Source organism: Pinus tabuliformis, chromosome 7 (genome assembly GCF_031772625.1).
Source record: "Pinus tabuliformis cultivar Carrire ecotype Pingquan chromosome 7, CPIR1, whole genome shotgun sequence".
Taxonomy (NCBI): Eukaryota; Viridiplantae; Streptophyta; class Pinopsida; order Pinales; family Pinaceae; genus Pinus; species Pinus tabuliformis.
Window position 1 is genome coordinate 1,455,945,420 of NC_142293.1, and position 24,849 is coordinate 1,455,970,268.

Here is a 24,849-nt window from a genome sequence, read left to right on the forward strand (position 1 = left end):
ATAATGAAGGTCATTTGGAAGTTTCACCAGCCACGCTTGTTCTAAGAGGCTGAGTCTCTGACATATCAAAAATGGGAACATCAACCAGGGACAAGTTCCTTACACCACTGTCTGCAGCAATTGTCCTCCCCCTAAAATGTCTGCTACCTCCATTTTGCTTTTTTCTCACTGTTATATTTCTTGCAGAATTCGGGCTTATGAAAGGAGGTGAAGGATTTCTTGGTTTATGGATGGTCAGAGGTTCCAACTCAAGAGATTTTCTACTTAGAAGAAAATCTAAGTCGTTGTCATACAAATTTGTTGGAGATGAGACAGGGGAATTTAATGGGGTAACAGACACCATTGGCTCTTTGCCTTTCGTGGATGGTAAAAAGTTCTTTTTGGGCGTCGGAGAGGATGAAGAAATAAGGATAGGGTGGGATCCCACAAGTAAAATCCCTGAAAGGCTGGACGGGCGAAGGGGGAGGAACTGCTTTGTCATCATTCGATTCCGGGATGGCCGCGCAAAGGAGAGTTGGAGTCTTATTTTCAGCAGAGAGGCCAAACTTAGCTGAGCTTTCAGGCCTGGAATCGAGGCCCTGAGAAAAATACTGAGGAGATTGGTTGATTTGGTTTTCCATATTTTTAAAGACTTTCCCATCAACAAGTTCCGTCGGAGATAAACTGGCTGAAGGAGATGGGTTCTCTTTTTCAACGAGCACGGGAGAGGCTATCCGGATCCTTCGATGAAACAATCTACTTTTTAGAGCCGGATGCCGAGGGAAATTTTTAATTAGGTGTCCTGTCCTGTGAGATGTAGAGCATCTGAAGGGGATGCCCCAAAAATCCAGTCTTTGCTTTATTTTTAAGTCTCTCCAGGCAATCTCAATATGGTCAGGAAGCCCCCCCCCCCTATAGGCCTTTTCAAAGAGAATCCACACTATTCTCTTGTCTTTTTCCCCAAGACACCTTGGGTCAATGTAGACAAATCTTGCAATGGAATTACCTATCTCAGAAAGAGTCTCCTTGGACCACATCTCCAGGGGAAGGTTTGGGAGCTTTACCCAGATCAGGTTATTCGAAAGAGTGCTTTTCATAGGGTTGTACCTGATATACCACCTGTAGAGAGCGAGGAAGCTCCTTTTATGAACCCAAGGACAGTTCAGAATGGTTTCTACATCATTGGCGTTCAAAAAATGAAAGCAATACCACTCCTTCATGAGATTTGAAATAATGGGGGCATATCCAATCAATGGCTTCCATTGAACCTCAAGCCATTTTCTCATCGCAGCATCATCCATTTCTGGAAAGTGCCATCTACCCACCAAGGCAAGGTCCTGTAGACTTTCGATTCTTTCAGTCAGGTGAACGCTATCCAATTTTATTGCAGTAGGCGGGGGGGTGGTTTTGACAAGGTTCCGGGCCTTGTTATAGCGGTTTGCGTGTTCGCGCAATATCTTTTCCTTTTGTTGAGAAACACCTTTCCAATTGACCTCCCGAGAAGGTTTCTCTTTATGTAACCCTTCCCTCTCCCTGACAGCAACAAACATTGAAGGTTTGACAACCACGTCATCCATAGTTGATTGCCAACCACCAGACAACGTGGCATCCCCCCATTCCTTCTCGGCCTGAATTGCAACCCAGACCATGGCCTCCGTGGCCGACGCATCTCACCCACCGTCCATGCGCCTCCAAAACCTTCTCCCTGGCTTAGCAGAAAGTACCTTTGTCCTAGTTAGATTTCCGAATCAGGATTTTTGTACCAGAATTTAATCAGCATCTGACCGATCTCTGAACGTAAACCCTAGATGAGGTACTTCCAAACGCGGGAAATTAAGTCACTTCTGACACTGGAGCTGGCGCCAAGAACACTCAGGAACGATGGTTCCAGATTTCAAGGGAGGCGCGGAAATAGAAAACAACATTTTGGCCAGAGATAATAACTATGGATGACGACACTGCTTAAGGCGATTGACTGAAAAGGGATAATCCTAAATTGTTTATTCCCTCAGGTACGAGACACGTCATCTAAAGGATAAATCCCAAATCCCTATGAGATTTGAAATTCCATTCCGGATTAGACTATTAAATTCTGGTCCCGTGAAAAAAGTTTTCCGGTCCAGAAAACCAGGGACTCCGATTGGTGGAAAAAACTACTGGCTACAGTCCATGGGAGTCTTGGACCCTACAGAGGATGAGAGAGTCAGCTACAGGATGAAACTCATGAAACATACCAGCTCCTTGTATATTTTTAAATGGATGACGAGTCTTGGCAAACTAAACAACAACAGTATATCTCAACAATACACCACCAGGCTCCTATTTTGAATCGAAAGTCTGTACAGGGTTTATGAATTACTATAAACTTCTTCAAATTGTGTATGATTGCCCAAAACATTCTGAATACTCCCAAACCACAGCAGACAAACTTAAAAACATGCAGAGATAAACAGACTCTGAATAGAGAATCTTAAGCCATGTTGAAAGTTCTGGATTCTAAAACATATAAAATATTAAAAATGGCCCGTAATTAATTCAGACTCTCTTCCCATCTTTATATTGTAAAGCACCATAGAAAAAGATTTTCAGACAGCAAAAACTCACTGAAACTGTGCAACCTCTATAATTCAAAGATAAAAACTACATTCCATAAGCTAAATAGATACAGAATAACAAAGGATGTAAAGGACAGAGTAACTGACCTCTTACTAGGCGCATGCCGAGGGGAGAGCGTCGATTATCCTCCAGCAAACCTGACAACCAAAAGATTTGGAAACAAAGCATGGGACACCAAATGAGTGGGTGAAAACAATAATTAGAGAGAGAAACCTCAGCTCTGCATCCGGGCGTGTAGGGATGGAAGAAAGGCTAGCCGAAACTTTACTCCCCTACCATAGAATTGGTTATATAATGGCTTCAATGGACAATAGGCCAGTGAAGAGAGGGAGTATGCGTGTTAGCCTATGGGCTAGCATGAATGTCTATTGAAACAAAATGCCATCAGGTGGCGATGGGATGAAGCACGTCGAGCAGAAAACATGCATGGATATTCAGACTAAGCAGCAGCTTGAAACTTGGTGAAAACGAGCACAAAAACATGCATTGGTTCTTCGGTTTACTTGCTTATCAATGATTGGTTATGAGCATGGCTGTGGCTACCTAAACTGCGGCGACCTGGTTGGTTGCCTTCGCCTCTCATCCCCGCTCGGCATGCGCCTCTCTCCTAGGTCTTACCTTGTTATATTGTTCGTTCACATAACCATTCGTTTGGGTAAATTAAAAAATAGCAGCGGCCAATTTACTTTTTATGGAGTCTCTCGCTAGAGTGGGATATTCTTATACAAACACGAGCTCAAATTTAAAAGATATTGGAGACAAACTAACTGGTATTTTTATCCATCTACTTAGTTATATAAAGTTATTGCAAAAATACATTGATCATAATTATATCTTTTCCTCCTTTTCCAATCAACTAGTTTGAAAGGTTTCCTCAGTATAAACATGAAATTGTATTTTACTGGCGAGAGCTATACAGGTGAGGAGTCGCTTTAAATTAGGAGCAGGGCATGGCATTGATATGGGTGATAATAGACAAAAATCTTGAAATTCTGAATTAAAATGTAAAATCTTGAAATAATAAAAATTTAATTATTGTAAAATGTTGTCTACCTCAGTCTTTAATCATCAAATTAAAGTGGATGACAAAATTTTAAAGTGCCAGCGCAAAACACAAAATTTTGATTGGATTTATCTGATATAATTGGGAACAATAATTCACACTTCCCATTCTGTTTTCAACTTTACAATTAATGTTAAAAAATCTTAATTTGTTTGTTTATACAGGACATTATGTCCCACGACTTACTAAAAAAATATATGAGTACAACAAAGGAAAGTTTAAACCATTTATAAATATGAAAATATTCATGGTAAACCCTTCTTTCTATAATTTTAGTTTCTATTAATGCAAATGATTTAGATACACATTTACATAGGTAAAAGAATAATATTGTTGAAGGTGAGAAATGTAGTTATGGACAATTATTATGACAACTTGGGCACTTTAACAATTATACTTATCATAATATTACAAGGAATTGCAATTTTAGAATGCAAGACAATTCAACTCACTGTGATCATGGTAAACCTCGACTTCAATATTTATTTTTTTTAAACTTATACTCCAATATGGAAATACACCCTGTTAATACTTTCACCATTGTGTATAATTTGTTGTTTCTTTTCTTTTTGTAGTTACTGAGACATTATAAAAATAAGACTGTGTATGACCTTGAAATTGTTTTCATGAAGAGTTTGCTTGTTCCCAAATTTGAAGGATGGCAAGTAAAACTAGTAAAAATGGCTTTGATATGGGTGATAATAAACAAAAATCTTGAGGAGCAATAAGGGTAGAATTGAGGAGTTTGTAATACATACAAAACAATTAGAATATACAAGAGTTGAAATACATATAGGGACAAAGAAATAGATTATTGGTAAGGTTTAACATTTTTGAGAGGCAATAAAGTTTTCAATTAAGATTTTTGAGTGTGGTTATTTTATCCAATAATTCAACTTCTCCCAAATTCTGATGCATAATGAGTTCGAAACACCTATATTGGATTATTGAAAGTTCGTTCTGTAAATAAATACCAATGTTCATTAATTTGGCCCTGTGTATTAATTTATTACACAAAAAAATTTTTAAAATAATAATAATTTAACACAGTTTCAAAAAAATTATTGTTTGATTTCTAGAAAAATTGAACCGATAAAAATACCAAGAAAATATGCCAATGGTTACACTACATTACTAATTTATCATCATTAATATGGCAAACCATTAGAGTATTTTGCATGGGATATGGAAAACCATGCGAACAACAATATAAAAATATGAATTAAGCGACAACCTTAAATGTCTGCACATAAAAAATGTGATCTTAATACTTTGTTATTTGGTGTTTATTGTTTACTAACTCTCAAGGTCTTGCACAAATAAGCAGGCATGACCACATAAAAAAGGGAAGCTTTTCTTAATGGTTAGTTTGTGAGAAAATTACTTGTGACCTGGGCGTGCAATGTATTGGATAGACTAACACAAGAAATTTCCACTCATGCCCTCTACGGATCTTTTATGTTGGTACTAAATTTTCGTTCACAACGAATTACACTCCTGCTCTTTGCTCAACAGGGAGCGCTCCAGTTACTGCTTGACATGGATGAGAGCCGAGGTGTCAGAGTAAGACGCGAGATCCAAAAGGATAGATGGGTGAGTTAATTCAACAGTAACTTGGCTTAATTGAACATTTTTCCCCATCCCTCGAACAACTAGTCATCGTCCCATCTACAACTAGCAAGTCACATCCGTCAGAAATCTAGACACCGGAAAATTCACTGAAGTAATCGGGAATGTAAAAGCCTCATCCATGGCATACATCACCATGGCCATGCATTAAGCTAATGATTGGATTAGTGCATGACCCTTAAGAATTGATTTCATATATGGCCTCTTGTTTGAGTTTTATCATTTTCTGGTGGGTCGTATCTCGCTTATGCTATGAAAACTTACGTGCATATGTTCTTTTGAGTTTCTACAACAAGATGTCCTTAATTACATTGCAATATGACATGATATCGGGGTCTGAGCTTGCTGTGTTTTAATTCTTACGTGAGCTTGGGGTCTCAGCTAGCTATGTTTTAATGAGATCTAGATTTGTGTATTTTCCCAACTTAGCTATTTGATTTTTTTTTAAATTTGAAAATTATATTGCAATCTAACATGATCTTGGGGTCTAAGTTGATTGTGTTTTAATTCTTACATGATCTCGGGGTCTCAGCGCACTGTGTTTTAATGAGATTTATATTTGTCTATGTGCCCAATTTGGTTATTTGATTTTTACTTTTTTCATTTGAAAATATATTTTTCTTTTTCTACTCTTTATAATATAATTTTATAAAAAAAGTACTTTTAAATTATTTATAATATAGTTTTAATATATATATTTTTTCACTCTTTAAAAACACTCAAATTATACTCAAGTACAATTCAAAATTATAATTTCAACAATTTTCTCATAAATTTAAACAAAATCCACAAACAAAAACCATCAAATAGTTAAACTAATCTATTCAACATCATTTTCAAATTTAGAGAGCACCCTCGCAGCCTCACAACAAGGCCAGATAGCTAGCGTTCCCTGCCACTTAGTTTAATTAGTAAACTTTGAAAGATATGAACTAGCTCTCAAATTTTAACAAGGGATACAATGTACCTACTCTCGCTTAGTTTAAATATAATTAAAATTAGAGTCAAAAGCAATAAAAAAAAATACAACTTTATATTAATAAAAATTACAATTAAAAGTAGTCTTTAAGTGCAACTTTCTAGAGTTTTTGGCGGATTTTTGGTCGGAATCCGGCAAAACAAATTGTGTCCAAATCTTTATTTGTGTTGGTTAAACTAATTTTTTCGCTGGATATATCGTTTCAGGCCCTTGAAAACCCCTTGGACACTTCGATTGTGAAGAATTCACCAGTAAAACTTTTGATTTCAATGAATCCCTCCCAGATTCTAAACAAATTAGATCGGAAAACTTTTCAAAAAGTCACACTTAAAAACTACTCACAATTAAAATAACAAGAAAATTGACCGTTGCATTATATAATGCGACATGCTTGCACTTTTACGCATTCTTTGTTTATATATATGTGTAGTATAACTTATGGATGGAATAAGATTTTTCACTGAAATTTGACAAAATAATTTCAATAAAGAATGTGATTTTTGTTGTTTAAAATGTTTTTTTGAATGCATAAATAGATTCAACACCCTGAAACACCCTCGTGACACTCAAATTCTACATATTAAACACCTTAAACCTAAGTTTTTAAAAATCTATGTTGGATTTTAGTTAAAATTAAATAGAAAAATGTCCCAAAAGGACGACTTCTTCTATAAGTTAGATTGCATATACATATATGCAAGTAGAGGATAATTATTAATGTACACATTAATAACACTCTACTTTGCAACGAGATGATTATTAAAGATATTACCAACAACATGTAGTTATGTTCATATGTGGTATGGTAATTGTGTTTGTCCAATTAACTTATTAATGTGGCACAAGCTATGTAAAAAGTTGTTGTCAATGAGATCTATTGTTTGATTGATTTTATACACAACTTGATTATTGATAAAATTATATCAAACATTCATTATACATTTATATACAAAATTATATTTAAGCCAATAGGCGCCTCTTCTTGAAAATGGTGAGCCCAACCTTCATCTACCCTTTTTGTCCTGTGATGACATATGTCTCGTGGTGTGTGAAAGACATTTATTCTCAGTTGTGACCCTTCCCCACGCTGCCTGATCGTGGTCTCCACATATTTCTATTCCAATAGATTTCTAGTGTCTTCAACAATCAGTCGTCGCCTTTGGGTGTCGCCGCCTTTCTCATCCTTTTCTTGCGTCACTGTAGGGTAAAGAGAAAATAAAATATTATTATAAACAAAAAACAAGCCCCCAAACTGATGCGGACGATGTTCTCTACCTGCTTCCAGAAACAATACCTCCAAGTTTTTCTGTTGCCTAGGCTGAATCATCCATGACCTTTATGAATGCTACCTAGGTTCGATCCTAGATGATTCTCATAGACAAAATCTCTTCGTAATGCAAACAAGATCCAGAGGATTGCCAATAAAACTCAGCTGCGTAATAGTAGTTGGACAAGCAGAGGCTCTTGCATTCATCCAAGCTTTCTTGAGGCAGACACAATTACATGCTTGAAAAATAATTGATTCCTCGTAACTGCACCAATATCGTAAGGGACACAGTAGTTGGGAAAGAAACATATACCATTGAAGAAATCGATGAAGAAATTATTTTCTACTATCAATCTATTATGAAACCAGCTCAAGAAAAGATAGAAAAGATAGATCAACGCCTTAGAATTCAGCCTCTTCGAGGGGGCAACCTCCTTTTCATTACATAAATGAACAATTCTTGGATGATTCAAATGACAAAACCTCCTTTCTATATATAGGAGTCTAAGGAGTCACAATATAATCCAGCCGACCTAACAATAATAATATAAAGCCACAAAAATAACAATAGAGGGATTCTATGGGGCACAGTAATAACAATATGGGGGCAATAGGGGCACAACAATATTAATAAGGGGTATAACTACAATAGTAATGGGGTAATCACTAGTATTATAGGGACCCAACATGCCCCTCTCCTTCAAAAAAGTGTTGTCCTCAACGCTTGAGTAGTTCTGGATACTTCTGCATAAAATTCTCATCCTCCCATGTGGAATCTTCAGCGGATAAGTTCTTCCACTTGATAAGATACTCTGAAATTGATCGATTTCGTAGCTGTCGAGTTCTTGTTTCTGTGACTGCTTCTGGTTCCAATATAATTTTTCCTTCCTCGTCAAGTTCTGGCAATATTGTTTGAACTGGGAGCTTGTCGCCTATAACCTTCTTTAAACATGAAACATGGAAAACTGGGTGCAATCGAGAAGCTGCAGGAAGCTCCAATTTGTATGCCATAGTACCAATCTTTTGCAACACCTTGTACGGACCATAATACTTTGGTGATAATTTATTATCCTTCTTAGCTTGCTTGAGGGACATTTGCTTATATGGTTGTAGCCGTAGGAATACCCAATCACCTACATCAAAACTTCTTTCACTGCGATGTTGATCTGCCTGTTGTTTCATTCTATTATGTGCCAACACGAGGTTATCCTTTAAGAGTTGGAGGACTTGTTGTTGATGTTCGATGTGATGTTCCACTGCCTGAACCTTAGAATTTTCTCTTAAATATGATGTGATGGATGGTGGTTGATACCCATAAAGTGCCATAAATGGGGTCATTTTTGTTGCTGTATGGAAGGAAGTGTTATACCACCATTCAGCCAGAGGCAACCATTTGACCCATTGTGTCTGTTTATCAGATACAAAGCAACGAAGATATCCTTCCAAACATTTGTTTACTATCTCAGTTTGCCCATCAGATTGAGGATGATAAGATGAGCTATGAGCTAACTGAGTACCAAGACAAGAAAATAATTTTGTCCAAAAATTTCCAGTGAAAATGGGATCTCTGTCACTTACAATAATCTTTGGGTTTCCATGTAGCTTTTGAATTGTTTCCATAAATGCAGTAGAAACTGTACTGGCTTTAAATGGATGTGATAATGCACAAAAGTGTGCATACTTGGTAAGTCTGTCAACTACCACCATGATGACACTCTTTCCCTCAGACTTGGGTAAACCTGTGATAAAATCCATTGAAACCTCCTCCCAACGTTGGCTTGGAATGGATAAAGGTTGTAATAGACCCGGTGTCTTAATTGTTTCAACTTTATTTTGTTGGCAAACCAAACATTCCGCCACAAACTTTTGAATATCTGATTTAAGGCCATCCCAAAAAAATTCCTTCTTAACCCTGTGGTAAGTTTTTAAAAATCCTGAGTGCCCTCCTAAGGGAGAAGTGTGCAATTCCATAAGAATCTTTTGTTTTAGCTGGGAATTCTTACAGAGGTATAAGCGATCTTTGTACCATAACGAATCATTTTGCCAGCTAAATGTATCAGACATACTGGAATCTTGTTGTAACTTTCGAATAAGTGCCCACACTTCTTCGTCATTCTTCCATTCCTCCCTTGCTTCATTTATCCAATCTGGTTGGATAATAGAAATGGCGCACAACAATGCTTCCACATCCTCATCCTTTCTTGAGAGTGCATCTGCCACCACATTTTGCTTCCCTTTTTGTAGATGATTTCAAAGTCATAACCCAACATCTTTGTGACCCACTTTTGTTGCTCTTCAGAGGATAATCTTTGTTCTAAAAAGTATTTAAGGCTATCATGATCCGTTTTTACCTTGAAGTGTCTTCCCATTAGGTAGGGTCGCCATTTCTTAAGTGCATGGAGTATTGCCAACATTTCCTTCTCATAAATAGCTTTGCTTAAAAACTTTCCCTTGATTGGACGACTTTCAAAAGCAATGGGTCTTTCATCTTGCATTAGAACAACACCAATTCCATTTCCTGAAGCATCACATTCCACAATAAAGGTTTTTGTGAAGTCCGGTGTAGCTAAGACCGGTGCTTGGCACATTGCCTCTTTAAGATGTTCAAAGGCCTTTGTTGCTTCCGAAGTCCATGAAAATGCATCTTTCTTCAATAATGTTGTTAGAGGTGCTGCTATTCTCCCATAATTCTTAACAAACTTGCGATAATACCCTGTCAACCCAAGAAATCCTCGCAGATGCTTTATGGATGTGGGGATTTTCCATTCCTTAATGGCTTTAATTTTGCTAGGGTCTACCTTAACTCCTTCATGAGATACAATATGACCCAAATATTCCACCTCCTGGACTCCAAAGAAACATTTGGATCTTTTTGCATATAATTGTTTCTCCTTCAATAGTTGTAGCACCTTGTCAACATGTTCAACATGATCCTTCCAAGACTTGTTGTAGATTAGTATATCATCAAAAAATACTAACACAAATTTTCTAAGGAATGGTTTGAAAATTGAATTCATCAAACCTTGAAATGTTGAAGGTGCATTGGTAAGGCCAAAAGGCATGACCAAAAATTCATAATGACCCTCATGAGTTCTAAATGTTGTTTTTGGAATGTCTTCAGTCTTCATTCTGATTTGATGATATCCTGAACGAAGATCCAACTTGGTGAAGTAAATTGATCCATGCAATTCATCCAGTAATTCATCAATGACAGGAATGGGGAACTTATCTTTAATAGTGAGCTTGTTGAGCTCCCTATAATCCGGACACATGCACCATGATCCATCCTTCTTGTGCACCAATACTACTGGAGCAGAGAAAGAACTTTGACTCGGTTGAATTATACCAGCCTCTAGCATTTCTGCAACCATACGTTCAATTTCACTCTTTTGGACATAGGGATATCTGTACGGCCTGATGTTTGGAGGAACACTTCCTGGAATCAGATGAATAGCATGATCATGATCACGCATAGGTGGGAGACCTTTGGGAGTCTCAAATACCTTGGAATGATTGTCCAGGACTTTTTGGAGATCTGGAGAAATAGATGATTCCGATGTGGAAACATCTAGCGAACATAATTGTGCAATTACACCTCTTTGCTCCTTTTTTAGAAGCTTTGTCATACCATTAGAGCTGATTATCTTTCCTGGTTTCCCTGCAATACCCCTTAATTCAACTTCCTTTCCTTCCGTAGAAAATTTGATGAAAAGTTCTTGAAAATTAAAAGCTATTGTACCCAAGGATTGTAGCCATTGGACTCCTAGTACAACATCAACACCTCCCATTGGAATGGAAAGCATTGGGCTAGTCAATACATATTCTCCATGGATAGCTTGATATTATGGCACTTTCCAAGCAATTTATTGTTCCTCCATTTGCAATCATCACTTGACACTGGTGCTGGATATAGGAAGCAATTCAATTCTTTTGCTACCTTACAATGAATAAAATTGTGGGTGCTTCCTGAATCAATCAACACTATTACCTTTTTCTTCTTGATTTGTCCTTCTATCTTGATGGTTTGAGGAGTGGTAATTCCCGCCAATGCATTACAAGATATGGTCGGATTTATTTGTTCTTCATCTAGGCTTTGTTCCTGGAGTATATCCTCTTCTTTTGACCTTTCTTGCTCCTTTTCTTCTTCCTCTTCACAATCTATGTAGAATAATTTCTTCTCAGCACACTTATGACCTTTAGTGTATTTGCTATCACAACTGTAACAAAGCCCTTTTGCTCTTTTTTCTTCCAATTTTTGTGGTGTCAACCTTATAGGTTGTGGAAGACTAGGGGCAACAACACTTCCGTCTTTATAGTTGTGAGTGGTATGCTTCCTGGTTGCCATAATTTTGCTTTCCATTTTTCTTGCTAACCTGAATGCCTTCTCTAATGAATCAGGTTCCAAAGGCGAACATCATGTTGGATATTATCTTTAAAGACCCTATGAACACATCAATCCTATGCTCCTCTGGAATATCTTTTACCCTTATGTTCAATTTTTGGAACTCCTCAATGTGCTCCATTATTGAACCCTTTTTTTTGAGACTTATCAATTGGCTAAAAAAAGTGTTGCTTTTTGTATCCTCATAATGTGCTATCAATTCTTCCGTAAAAATTTCCCAAGTGATAAATGTTTACGAGAGCAAAGCCATTGATACCATACAAACTGATTTGGTTCCAAATATAAAGTTGCCATACGTACCTTTTGTGTGTTTTGCACATTATTGAGATCGAAGAATTGCTCCATCTGTAATATCCATGTGGCAGGATCCTTGCCATCAAACTTCCTCATATCGATTTTTGGAATATGGTGAGTCTTCGATCCAACATTAGCGTCTATGGAATCATGATTAACATTTCTTTTTTTCTCATCATGAGTTTCCTTTAGTACCCTTTCACCTTAGGGACCATTTCTTGTAGCAACTTATTCATATTTATCTTCAATTCGTCCATGTCTGTCTTCAAATCTATCTTCAAATCATCCATCTTAGCTTCCACGTCAATCATCTTAGCTTCTACGCCTTTCTTTAAACAATCCATCTTAGCTTCTACACCTTTCTTTAAACCATTCATCTTAGCTTCTACATCTTTCTTTAAACCATCCATCTTAGATTCTGTTCCTTTTTGTGCAAGGGACAGTTGTTGCACTTGGTCTTGTAATTTTGATATATCATGTTGCATTTCTTCCTCTTCTTCATGAGTCATGCTAGAGCTTTCAGGTTCCTTACTAGGTGTTTGCATTTTCTTTCCTCGGGGCATCAGTTACCGATAATAATGCTCTACTATGCCCTTTGAATTCCTTCAAAATAAATTTTCAAACCAAGCTTAAGCAAAAATTTAAGAAAATATACACACCTTTTTTCACTTTGTAGGAGCTCGATATTGCCACTGATGTATCTCTGTACTTTCCAATCATATAGTTATGAATTTGTGAGCTGTAGTAGCCCTCTGTGTCCTCTTTCCAATTCCACAAGTCTGACCCAAATTGGATTCTCCATGGAAAAGTTATGTGAAATCTCCCACATTGACTTGCTTATAGACTAGTTCAGTAGAGGGAACTTGTACGACGTGCCACGAGCCACTGTTTCGACCTTTGGATCTAAAACATGCATACAAGAAACTACAGTCTGTCCTCTTTCTGTACCTTCTTGCGAAATTTCAATCTGATCCCCAAAGAGAAAGTTATGATGATTTTCCCCAGGTCACCTGTTTTGAATGTAATTCAGGAGTCTGCAAAAAGACCAACTTCCTCAGATCATATCTACGCAAATATCACGCGAAAAGCTCTGAAATTCGAACCCAAGGTTCAGCGCGATTTCTTCTCAAATGGGTTTTTTTGCGACTTCTGAAACGTCACATAAAAAAAGTTATAGCAAAAATTCCACGATGACCTGTTTGGAGCAGCGAAACCCTAGAATCCAAAGCTCTGATACCAAATGTTATGAAACCAGCTCAAGAAAAGATAGAAAAGATAGATCAGCGCCTTAGAATTCAGCCTCTTCTAGGGGACAACCTCCTTTTCATTACATAAATGAACAATTCTTGGATGATTCAAATGCCAAAACCTCCTTTCTATATATAGGAGTCTAAGGAGTCACAATATAATCCAGCCGACCTAACAATAATAATATAAAGCCACAAAAATAACAATAGAGGGATTCTATGGGGCACATTAATAACAATATGGGGGCAATAGGGGCACAACAATATTAATAAGGGGTATAACTACAATAGTAATGGGGTAATCACTAGTATTATACGAACCCAACACAATCTCAATGACGTATGCAAATAAAGCTTTAGGTTCACACTGAGCTCCATTATGATATATCAGAAGACTTCCGGAAATTGGAGAAAACCATGATAGAGAACTCGTACAACATCCCCATATGGGGCCAGGGTTCGTTGGATCAAAGGGTCCAATTTCAAATTCAATGGTTGACCTTGGGTGCTTATCTTTCCATTGACTCGAATATAACCTACAATCAGGTTATGTTGATGACAAAGATTGCTTCAGAATTTTTGTGTTCTATTTTTCTCTGATCGGGATTTGAACAACAATCTACATAACAATCCATAGTTTGAGTGGTTGGACCCTTCTAGAATTAGAGTAAGCTAAATTGTATGATTATAACTAAAACTGTGAGGTTGAATAAACATTTGTCATGTTGATCATCGTTAAAATTGTAAAATCCAAATTAAATGTTCCATATATATATATATATATATATATATATATATATATATATATATATATATATTGTAGGAATTTACAGGGTAAGTTCCACAGAAAGAATACCAAAAGGACACCGCTCACAACCAAATCTCAAATCAATACACCAGTATTTTTGACGTGGTTAAAACCCTCAGAGTGCAAGGAGGGAAACAGTCCACGGCCTGTCCCAACGTGGGTACTACAGACAATTTATTAATCAAAGAATGAAAATTTACATAAGCTTCTCTCATGCACGGATTACCCGAACAATGACCCTCCATGCGCTTTAAATAGAACTCATGGACCAATCGGGTGTCAAGCCACGGATCAAGTGTCGGTAATACCGAGGTAAGAGTGAACCGTCGGATCACTACATATCATGACCGTCGGATTGTAAGTTACAAAATGTACAACGGTAAAGAAACACACTTTACCTAACTCTAACCTAACTCTATACTAGACCAAGTTGAACTTAACTATATCCTATGTGTCGGAATATCCTAACATCCTCCCTTAAGAACAACTTGGGATAGGATTGAAGGATTTACAAATATGACACAATAGGAGAAGGAAGGAGGCACTAGAGCCTATCCCCCCTTAGTGACAACTTCCTGAACTCCAAGCATATATCAAAGTTTAGTGAACTTCGCCTCTGTGAGATCCTTTGTGAAGATGTCTGCAACCTGATCATCTGTTGGACAATATTGCACTTCAAGAACATGGTCATGAATGAGCTTTCTGATGAAGTGCATGTGTAGTTCAATGTGTTTGCTGCGCTGATGCTGGACTGGATCTTTGCATAGCTGAATGGCACTTTGATTATCACACCAAAGTGTGGTTGGATGCTGCTGCTCAAAGCCAAACTCTGATAGGATCTGACGAAGCAACAAGGCTTCCTTACTAGCTTCCACGGCACCACGATACTCTGCTTCTGCTGACGAAAGAGAAATGGCAGCCTGTTTCTTACAAGCCCATGTAATAGGTCCTGAACCAAGAGTGAAGACATAACCGGCAGTAGACTTCCGATCATCAGGGTCACCAGCCCAATCAGAATCAGTGAAACCAACTAACAGAGGAGCTGCTTTGGCACTGTAATGAATCCCAAACTGTACTGTACCTCGAACATAACGAAGTATTCTTTTAGCTGCTTTCCAATGACTTTCACGAGGGTTTTGCATAAAACGAGCAACAAGGCCAACAGCAAAGGAAAGATCAGGAAGAGTATGGGTTAAATACAAGAGTTTTCCGACAAGTTGACGGTATAAGGTAGCATCAACTTCAGGAGAAGTACAAGAGACTGAAAGTTTGACTCCAGACTGAAAGGGAGAAGGGGCTGGCTTACAGTCTTCCATGTGAAAATGACGAAGAAAGGAAGATACCCTCTTGGGATTGCAAGACTTGAAGACCGAGAAAATAGTGTAAATGTCCTAAGTCTGTCATTTCAAATTTCTTTTTAAGGCTGGACTTCACATGGTTTATAAGGTTGGGATCACTACCAGTAAGAATAAGATCATCAACATAAAGAACAAGGATGATAAGAGAGTTGCCCACTTTCTTGGTGTAGACAGTATTGTCAGAATGACACCTAGAAAAGCCAGATTCTAAAAGAAAGTTATCCATTTTGGCATACCAAGCCCGAGGAGCTTGCTTGAGGCCATAAAGGGATTTCTTAAGTCGACAAACAAGGCTGGAGTCTGTTTGTATGAAGCCAATGGGTTGTTCCATATAGATTTCTTCCTGCAAGTCCCCATGCAAGAAGGCAGATTTAACATCCATCTGATGGACTTCCCATTTTAAAGAGGCAACAAGGGAAAGAACAAGGCGGATAGAGTTCATTTTGGCAACAGGGGAGAAGGTTTCAGTGTAGTCAATGCCTTCAACCTGTGAAAAGCCCTTAGCAACGAGACGAGCTTTATGTTTATCAACTTTCCCATCTGGTCCATACTTGGTTCTGTAAACCCATTTACATCTAACAAGTTTGCGTCCCTTTGGTAGAGGAACAAGATCCCATGTATCATTTGTCATTAATGAATGATATTCTTCATTCATAGCTGCTTCCCAATGTGGATGGCCTGAAGCTTCTGCAAAAGTGTCAGGATCATGATTTACTGGAGCTTGAGCCAGTAAAGAAGAGGCTCTTTCAAACTGAGAATGTGTACGTCGCTGATCTGTAGGATCACCGACAAGATCACCTGCTGCATCCCGAGTAGCACAGACCCATCTTGGAAGTTGAGGATCCTGAGAAGGTGGGGGAGGATTATCATCCTCGCTTTCATCATCTGAAGAAGAAAGGTTTTCAAAAGTAGAAGAGATAGGAAGAGGTGGCACATCCGCCGGACTAGGCTCGCAGGCCGATTTATTTTCATCAAATTTTACATCTCTTCTAATGATAACATTTTTGGATTTAAATGGAATAAGTCTATAACCTTTTACATCTTCAGAATATCCAACAAAAGTACATTTCTCACTCTTAGGTTCTAAAGCTTTATGCTTTTCATCTGGAATATGGGCCCATGCTTCACTTCCAAACACACGAAAGTGACTTACATCTGGTTTAATGGAACTCCAAGCTTCTTCTGGAGTGATATTCTCTAGAACCTTAGTAGGAGTGCGATTGATTATATAATTTGCACAATTAATTGCTTCGGCCCAAAAACTAAGACTGAGTCCTTTAGATTGCAGCATACAATTAGCCATTTCCTTTAAGGTGCGATTTTTCTTTTCAGCTACACCATTTTGTTGTGGAGTGTATGGAACAGTATGTTGCATTTGAATTCCATTTTCGGTGCAAAAGTTGATGAATGTGTTTTTAACATATTCTCCACCATTATCAGTTCTTAGCTTAAGAATTTGATGTCCAGATTGTTTTTCAACAAAGGCTTTGAAGGCCAAAAAAGTGTTAAATACTTCGCTCTTGAGTTTTAAGAAGTATACCCAAGTGCGTCTGGAGAAATCATCAATGAAAGTTAAGAAGTACTTGTAGCCAGAGAATGAAGCAACAGGAAGAGGACCACATAAATCACTGTGCACAAGCTGTAAAGGGGCTGAGGCGTGCCAAGAGGCACGTTTGTCAAAACTGTCCCGATGATGTTTTCCGAGTACACATCCGGAACAAACACCATCTCTGCAAGATACCATAGGAAGACCTGTCACCATATTTTCTTTACATAGATGCTGAAGGGAGCGATAGTTTAAGTGACCAAATCGCTCATGCCAAAGTTTGCTCACTTCATCATTATGAGCAACAAATACTGAGGGAAGATTGGATGACCCAAAGTTGTGAAACTTATACAACCTTTTGGAATCATCAGCAAGACCAGTAGCTAGAATCTGTTTAGGATCTTTTAGATCCTTGATTACAACATCATGAGGTGAAAATTCAACAATTTTACCTTCACCTGAGTGAGTTATCTGATAGACAGATAAAAGGTTGCAGGATAAGGTTGGAACACATAATACATCATTAAACTGACCATTGTCTAGATGAACAGTTCCAGTCCCTACAACATTAAGAGATCTATCATCACCAATATATATATTTTTGGTGTTACAATCATTTAAAGAAGAAAACATGGCTTGGTTTTTGGCCATGTGACAAGAGGCTCCAGAATCAATGAGCCACTCATGAGAATGAGAAGAAGAAGAAGATACATTTAATGCATAACCAGACTGAGATGATTGACAATGACATGCAGAAAGTGCCATTCCGGAAGTTGAAGTTGAAGTAGGCTCCACATGGATGTTATGTTTCTTCATTGCGGCTTCCAAGGCTTCCATCTTCTTAAAGCATTTAGATTCTAAGTGGCCATCTCGATTACAAAAGTTACAATGTCTATCAGTCTTCTTCCATTTGTTTTTATTGGTCTTATCATTTTGCTGAAATGATCTTTCATTTTGAGGCTGAGATGGTTTAGGACCATTCTTTTGAGGATATGACTTCTTAGGATTCTTTGAATTTGGTTGCTGCTGGGCGGCTAACGCTTTCGTGGAAGAGTTTCCAAGATTAAGAAGACCAAGGTGTAAGAGTTTTTCTTGTTCTCTTATTAAGGAATCACAAAAAGAGTCAAAGGAAGGGGCCTTGTAGTCTTGTCCTTGACAAATGAAAGCTTCCCTTGTAGAATGGAAAGTGGAAACAAATACAGAGTAGGCTGGTCCCAACTTAGTAAGGATGGAATAAATAAGGTTACCATCTTCTTTCTTAACTTTAACACCTTCCAAGAGATATTTAAGAGTCTTGAATTTGGACAAGAAATCTTTAATGCAAGAAAAATTATGAGGATCCAAAGTAAGCAGCTCATTTTCAAGTTGATGGGCTCTAATTTCATTTTTAATACCAAAAACTTTAGCAAGTTTTTCTAATGCTTCATGAGGAGTCTCAAGTCCTGCAATGTGGAATCTAAGATCAGGAGAAATAGACATTCCTATCAAACCACGTGCTTGATCTTGTCTATTTTCCCATTTTTCCGCCTTGTCTTCATCTTTTGGTTTCTTCTCTTGGTTTGTGGCTATTCTGAAGAGACCTTTACTTCTAAGTAAATCTTCCATGTATTCTACCCATTGGAAGTAGTTAGTGCTGTCAAGAATGACTTGGCATGAACTTTCCATTTTAAAAAAAATTGAAGCTGAAGATGCTGAAAGTAAGTGTTCCAACGGATAGATCTCGAAAAAATAGGTGGTTTAAAAAAAAACGGCTCTGAAAAAGGCTTCCGGATGAAGAAGTTATGGCTTTTTGAAAAAAATTGTTGAAGTTGCCGGCAAAGTGCGCGAATGTGCGGGAATGAAAAAATCCGCCCCCACAAAATGGAGACTTGAATCCAAGACCTCTACTCTCTTAAAATAGCTTTGAACCAATTGATCTATACAAAAAAATTGAGAGAGAGAGAGAGAGAGAGGGGGGGGGGGGGGGGGCCTTGGTTTGCGTGCTTGCCTTGAGAAAGCTCTTTTTCCCTACAAAACACAAAACACAAAACCCAACACGAATATGCAAAGAAAAACGAACCTTGCGGCTCGAAGTTAGCTTTAGCCAAAAAACCAGAAATTAAAAAAAAAAAAAAAATCTCAAAGTTAGCTTTAGCCGAAAAACTAAATTTCTCAATGTTTCTGATTTTCCGAGATCACACTAAAGTGCAGGGAAAAGAGCATACGCATGAGAAAAATCCTTCCTTTCTGTTTCTGATTTGCCCAGATCGCACAGAGTCACAGGGCAAAGAGCATACGCAGAAATGAAAGGTATAGATCCGGTTTAAAAAAAAGGCTAAATAAACTAAGACCGAAATAAGCAGAGAGAAAATAACAGTAAAATGCAAAAGAAACACTGTATACCTCCAGATCTGAAAAATGACGCAGCTAGGGCTACCGGAAACCTTTTCGCGTGAAACGAAAGGGGTTCCTCACTGGAACAGATGCTCCGAACGCAACAGAGCAGTCCTCTCGGCCCGAAAGCAGTCAGAAACAGCAGATCTAGGAAACGACAGCCGCATGCAGTTCTACCGGCTTCAGATTTGGATCACCAACGGACGCGGCCCTCAAATAGCTTTGATACCATGTAGGAATTTACAGGGTAAGTTCCACAGAAAGAATACCAAAAGGACACCGCTCACAACCAGATCTCAAATCAATACACCAGTATTTTTGACGTGGTTAAAACCCTCAGAGTGCAAGGAGGGAAACAGTCCACGGCCTGTCCCAACGTGGGTACTACAGGCAATTTATTAATCAAAGAATGAAAATTTACATAAGCTTCTCTCATGCACGGATTACCCGAACAATGACCCTCCATGCGCTTTAAATAGAACTCATGGACCAATCGGGTGTCAAGCCACGGATCAAGTGTTGGTAATACCGAGGTGAGAGTGAACCGTCGGATCACTACATATCGTGACCGTCGGATTGTAAGTTACAAAATGTACAACGGTAAAGAAACACACTTTACCTAACTCTAACCTAACTCTATACTAGACCAAGTTGAACTTAACTATATCCTATGTGTCGGAATATCCTAACATATATATATATATATATATATATATATTATTTTCTAATTAAGTTGATAAAAAAATTAATCTTTAATTATTAATTTTATATAATTTAAATATTGTACGAATTCTTCCAAAACGATGAATTTAAATAATTAAATTTAATTATAAATTAAAATATTTAATTTAAATTTAAAATCCACAAAATTCCCCCCAAAAAAATCATAACACCCAATTCCATTGATTTAATAAACACCTATCGTTATATTCCCTGAACATATTAAGCTCCAAAATGCCATATGGTAAAAGTTGCGACACGAGTGTATCCAGGCGATTCTCAAAACTCTGTCAGAGTAGCCCGCCAGTTCAATTATATATCAAGATATTCCCCTTGGAACTTAGCATCACGCGGTAAATGATTGTAACGTTTATAGACCAAATAAAGAATTCGTCCTCACCTTTTAGCACCAAATTTTTATCTTATTGATAACCAATTTTGTATTCCATGACACTGGCCTGTTCTTTTTGCTCGTCCAAAGGACCGCTTTTTTGTACAAAAGTTTACAATGGAAGAGAGAAAAAACTTTATATCCACGGAATGGAATTTAATGCCGAATTGACCTCCCTTGCTCTCGAGGTTCATTGGAGAGGCAATGTTGGTTGTACTAACTATAAAATTATCACCTTGCAATTTTTTTTTATAATTGTAATTTTAATATTAATATTTCAAAAGATTTAAACATTATATTTATTTATATAAAAATATAATTTCAATAATTAAACTGATAGGCTTCTCTTCTTGAAAATGGTCAGGCCAATTTTCATCACATCTTTTGTGCTCATGCTCACCGGGCATTGTGTGCATGACTTCCCTGATATTCCTACACCCTATTCGTTGTTCCACCGATGAAAGTGAAGAAATATAAGAAGCTCAAAGCTTCTCTACTTTCAATGTTATAACAATCATCATGGCGATTTATTTTCTCGCCTGCAACATCACTAGAAATCAAATAATTTTTCTCTCATGCATTTTTGTGGGTTCTTGCTCGTTATTCTTGCAACACCTCTAGTTGTTTATATGAAGCTTTTCATTAGAGAAATGTATTCCAGACACGAGCAATTGATCCCATCAGTGGTTGAAACTGACTCGAAGAATTTGAGCATGTTAATTTCATTGTCTATAAAATTCACAACCATAAATGACTACCTTGCTCAGTGTAGAGCTTCTCGCAGTAAGCCTTAGTGTAAAATCCAATCCAAAATCTAGTAACTAAGGCTTAACATTCTGCTTTTATGAACTTTTCAAAATTGCAATTTAAAAAAATTGTAATTTTGGAAAAAATGAAATTATTGTTTTCTATGCAACAATGTATCAACCACCCTCTAATACCCTTTTCTGAACATTAAATTGTCTATGGATCCACTCTCCATAGGGACTCTATTAAATTTGTGAGGCATATGTCAATTTGCTCTATTTATTCATGTTACATAGTTTTACAGAGTGATCCAATGGCCATTTTCCTTGAATACTGAACCCGCAACAGTGGACCACTTTCATCCACCTAAGAGACCTCTAGTGGTTATAAAACCCTATTAGGCCAACACCAATTATAACAATCTTTCCTTCTCGTGTTTGATTTCTACAAAAATTACCAATTCAATGAAATTCTAGACTGAAATAATCTTATTGTAGCCCTTTTATTTGTAAGTCACTGGTGTGACCTGCTAAGCCATAGAAGTATTGTGGGTGTTTTATTTGAACCCTAAGCTTTGTTTGCCACTGTGATAACGTGGTTATTTTCCTTCCCACTAAACGAAAAATGTAAATATTTTGATAATCCAAGGATTTTAGGATTGACTAAGCTTCTCTTGGGATTTCAGGATGTTTAGCAAGCCAAGCTTTGTTGGTTGAAGCTCTGAGTTTTGCTAGCTCAAAGTAAAAATATCATTTTTTTTTTCTTTCTGGGATATAGGTGATTTTAGAAGTTATGGACAAATGATTCTTTTTGTTTTTGAAGTGCAACAAACCACTGAACACAAGGATCTTCTATTTATCTTTTTTTTAGCTAAGCTTTTAGAATAGAGTGCACTATTCCATTGAAATCACCCAGAACTTGCACCCGATCTCAACGGTTATTCCTTTCTCTAACTTGCACCTAGTTTACCGACTGCCATTGATCTAATAATTGTTCATAAAATGCTCAATGGGAAAAAAGGGTTAGCACCAGTACATAATGTTGATAAATGTTGAGTGGTTATAATTTTGAAAACATTGATTTGTTTGTCTCTCTATTTTTCTGAACTTATATTCTTCTCAACATTCATTAAATAGATTTAATGTCCAGTTTCAATTGAACTTTAGGTTCAATATAAGCGGCTTCTTGAAGAGGATCTACAACATACATGTGGTGTTTGTGGGTGATTCCACTGGGAGGAACCAATGGGAGTCTCTGATTTTCATGTTTGTAGAAGCAATTTCAAACAAGAAACAGATTTATGAAGTCAATGGAAATCCAATAAAAAAATACAAGGGATTTATGTCCTTCAGATTTGTAGATTACAATTGTACAATAGAGTATTATAGGGCACCATTTCTAGTTTTCCAAGGCCGCCCACCTAGAGGAGTTCCTCATGAGGTATAAACAACGCTGATAGTCGACACCCTAGATTATACTTCACATTCATGGTCTAATGGGGATGTGCTCATGTTCAACATAGGACACTGGTGGAACTATGGAAATACAATTAAAGGGTATGTATGGTTTTTGATATTTCATTTTTGAGGATAAAAAAACCATGCAAGTTTAAGGAATGTAATGTTTTGACAGAAGTTTTTTTATAGGGGTTGTTATTTCCAAGAGGGAAATACAGTGGACATGAAGATGGATGTCGAAACCACACTCCAGAGATTAATGAAGACATGGGTTGAATGGTTTCTCCAACATGTCAAATCTGAAAAAACCCATCTATTTTGCATAGCTATGCTCCTGTTCACTACAAATAATTTTGGCATCACTGGTCCATGGCAAATGCTTTCAATTCATAGGATGAAACATCTTTGTACTAGATGTGAAAAACGAAAATAGAACAATTCTTCTATGTGATTTTGAATTTGAATTGGTCACAAGTTCTTGACTCAAATATTGCAACATGCTTTCCTCTTAAATGGTAGGATTTGAAGATTTTTAAGGGTATACTTGTATTTAAAAGCTTAATCTCATATATGTGTATTTAAACATCTTAAAATGCATAGGAGGGTCCAGGAAAACTAGACGGAAGTGTCATAAGGAAACTTGGATAGAGTTTATTTCTACTTGGTTTCAATGGGAGCCAGTAAGTAACCAAATCATGTCTGAAACAATCAGACAACTCAATGGCAAGAAGAATGTGTAATCATTAAACATAACATATTTGATCAAATTTAGAAAGGATGGTCATTCCTCATTGTACTATCTGGGGAATGGGCATGGACTAGATCCACTCCTCAAGAAATATTGCAGCCACTGGTGTCTACCCGGTGTCTTGGATACATGAAATCATCTTCTTTATGGATACCTGCTTGCCAATGGATATGAAATAGATATGAGCACATTAATGAACAAGGGATAACATTATTGAGTAACCTACATTTCTGGATGGTGTAAAATTTGTTTCCCTGATACCACACCCCACAAAATGGGAGGTGGATTGTTAAATTAATTTCATAAACAACAAAAAAATCTGATGATAAGAGTTTCTTTTACTTAACACATGCCCCGTGATCCGGGGGACATTCTTTTGGAGAACGAAATAATAATTTGCAATAGTGGTAGAATGGAAAAACATGACCTATCTGTAAGTGGAAAATCATGACCCTTCATGCAATATATGCTTTAAAGTTGGGCCATATCCTCAGAGATCATGGCTCCTATATAATTCACATAAACTAGCATTGCCATACCATCTGCATGTGAAGCAAAAGTCACATTTTTTTTTGGTTTTCTTCCACCATTGGGGTTTGCTTGTTACAACTTGTATTTCATTACTCAAGGTCGTGTAAACACATGAATTGTACAAATTACACGAGAATTAAATTTAAATATGATTGATCTGCCCTCTTATGCTTTGGGTAAAGTAATATCCAATTTTTTGATGGTTGTAATGTTAACAAATTTAAATAGAAAAAAATGAACTTAAGGTTGGAAAATTTGAAAAAGGATGAATTGAAGATTGTGATATTTTGGGTTATTACATAGTTATTCATGTGTTTTCACATTGGAAAAAAAGAAATTATGCCCCTGGTCTAGGTTCAATCTAGCTCAAGAAAAAATAAATGAAGGCAATCAGCTGACTACTTAGTGTGTGGCCTTTCATAAGGTGAGTTGGATCATTATGTCTTCTCCATACTTAAACAAGCTCCTGATCTAATCGAAGCTGAGACCAGTCTCGGGGATTGGGCATGTTGTTGAAGGCTTTCTAGGTAAGGTAATGATCCTTCTATAGAAGGTCCCGAAGCCAAGGAAGCACATGGTAAGAAGCCATCGGTCTTTAGTAGGTCTTCTTTTAAAGAACAATCTTGACTTGTGCAGGTTGAGGGCATATTTTTCATGTACGTTATCAGAAGCTATTACATGAATGATTGTTGTG

At 37.3% G+C, this 24,849-nt stretch overlaps 1 pseudogene; it reads left to right on the forward strand.

The window, feature by feature from the left end:
- Positions 1 to 1,626: 1,626 nt before the first annotated feature.
- Positions 1,627 to 23,832, forward strand: LOC149253229 (protein trichome birefringence-like 11; annotated as a pseudogene).
- The last annotated feature ends 1,017 nt before the right edge of the window (positions 23,833 to 24,849 follow it).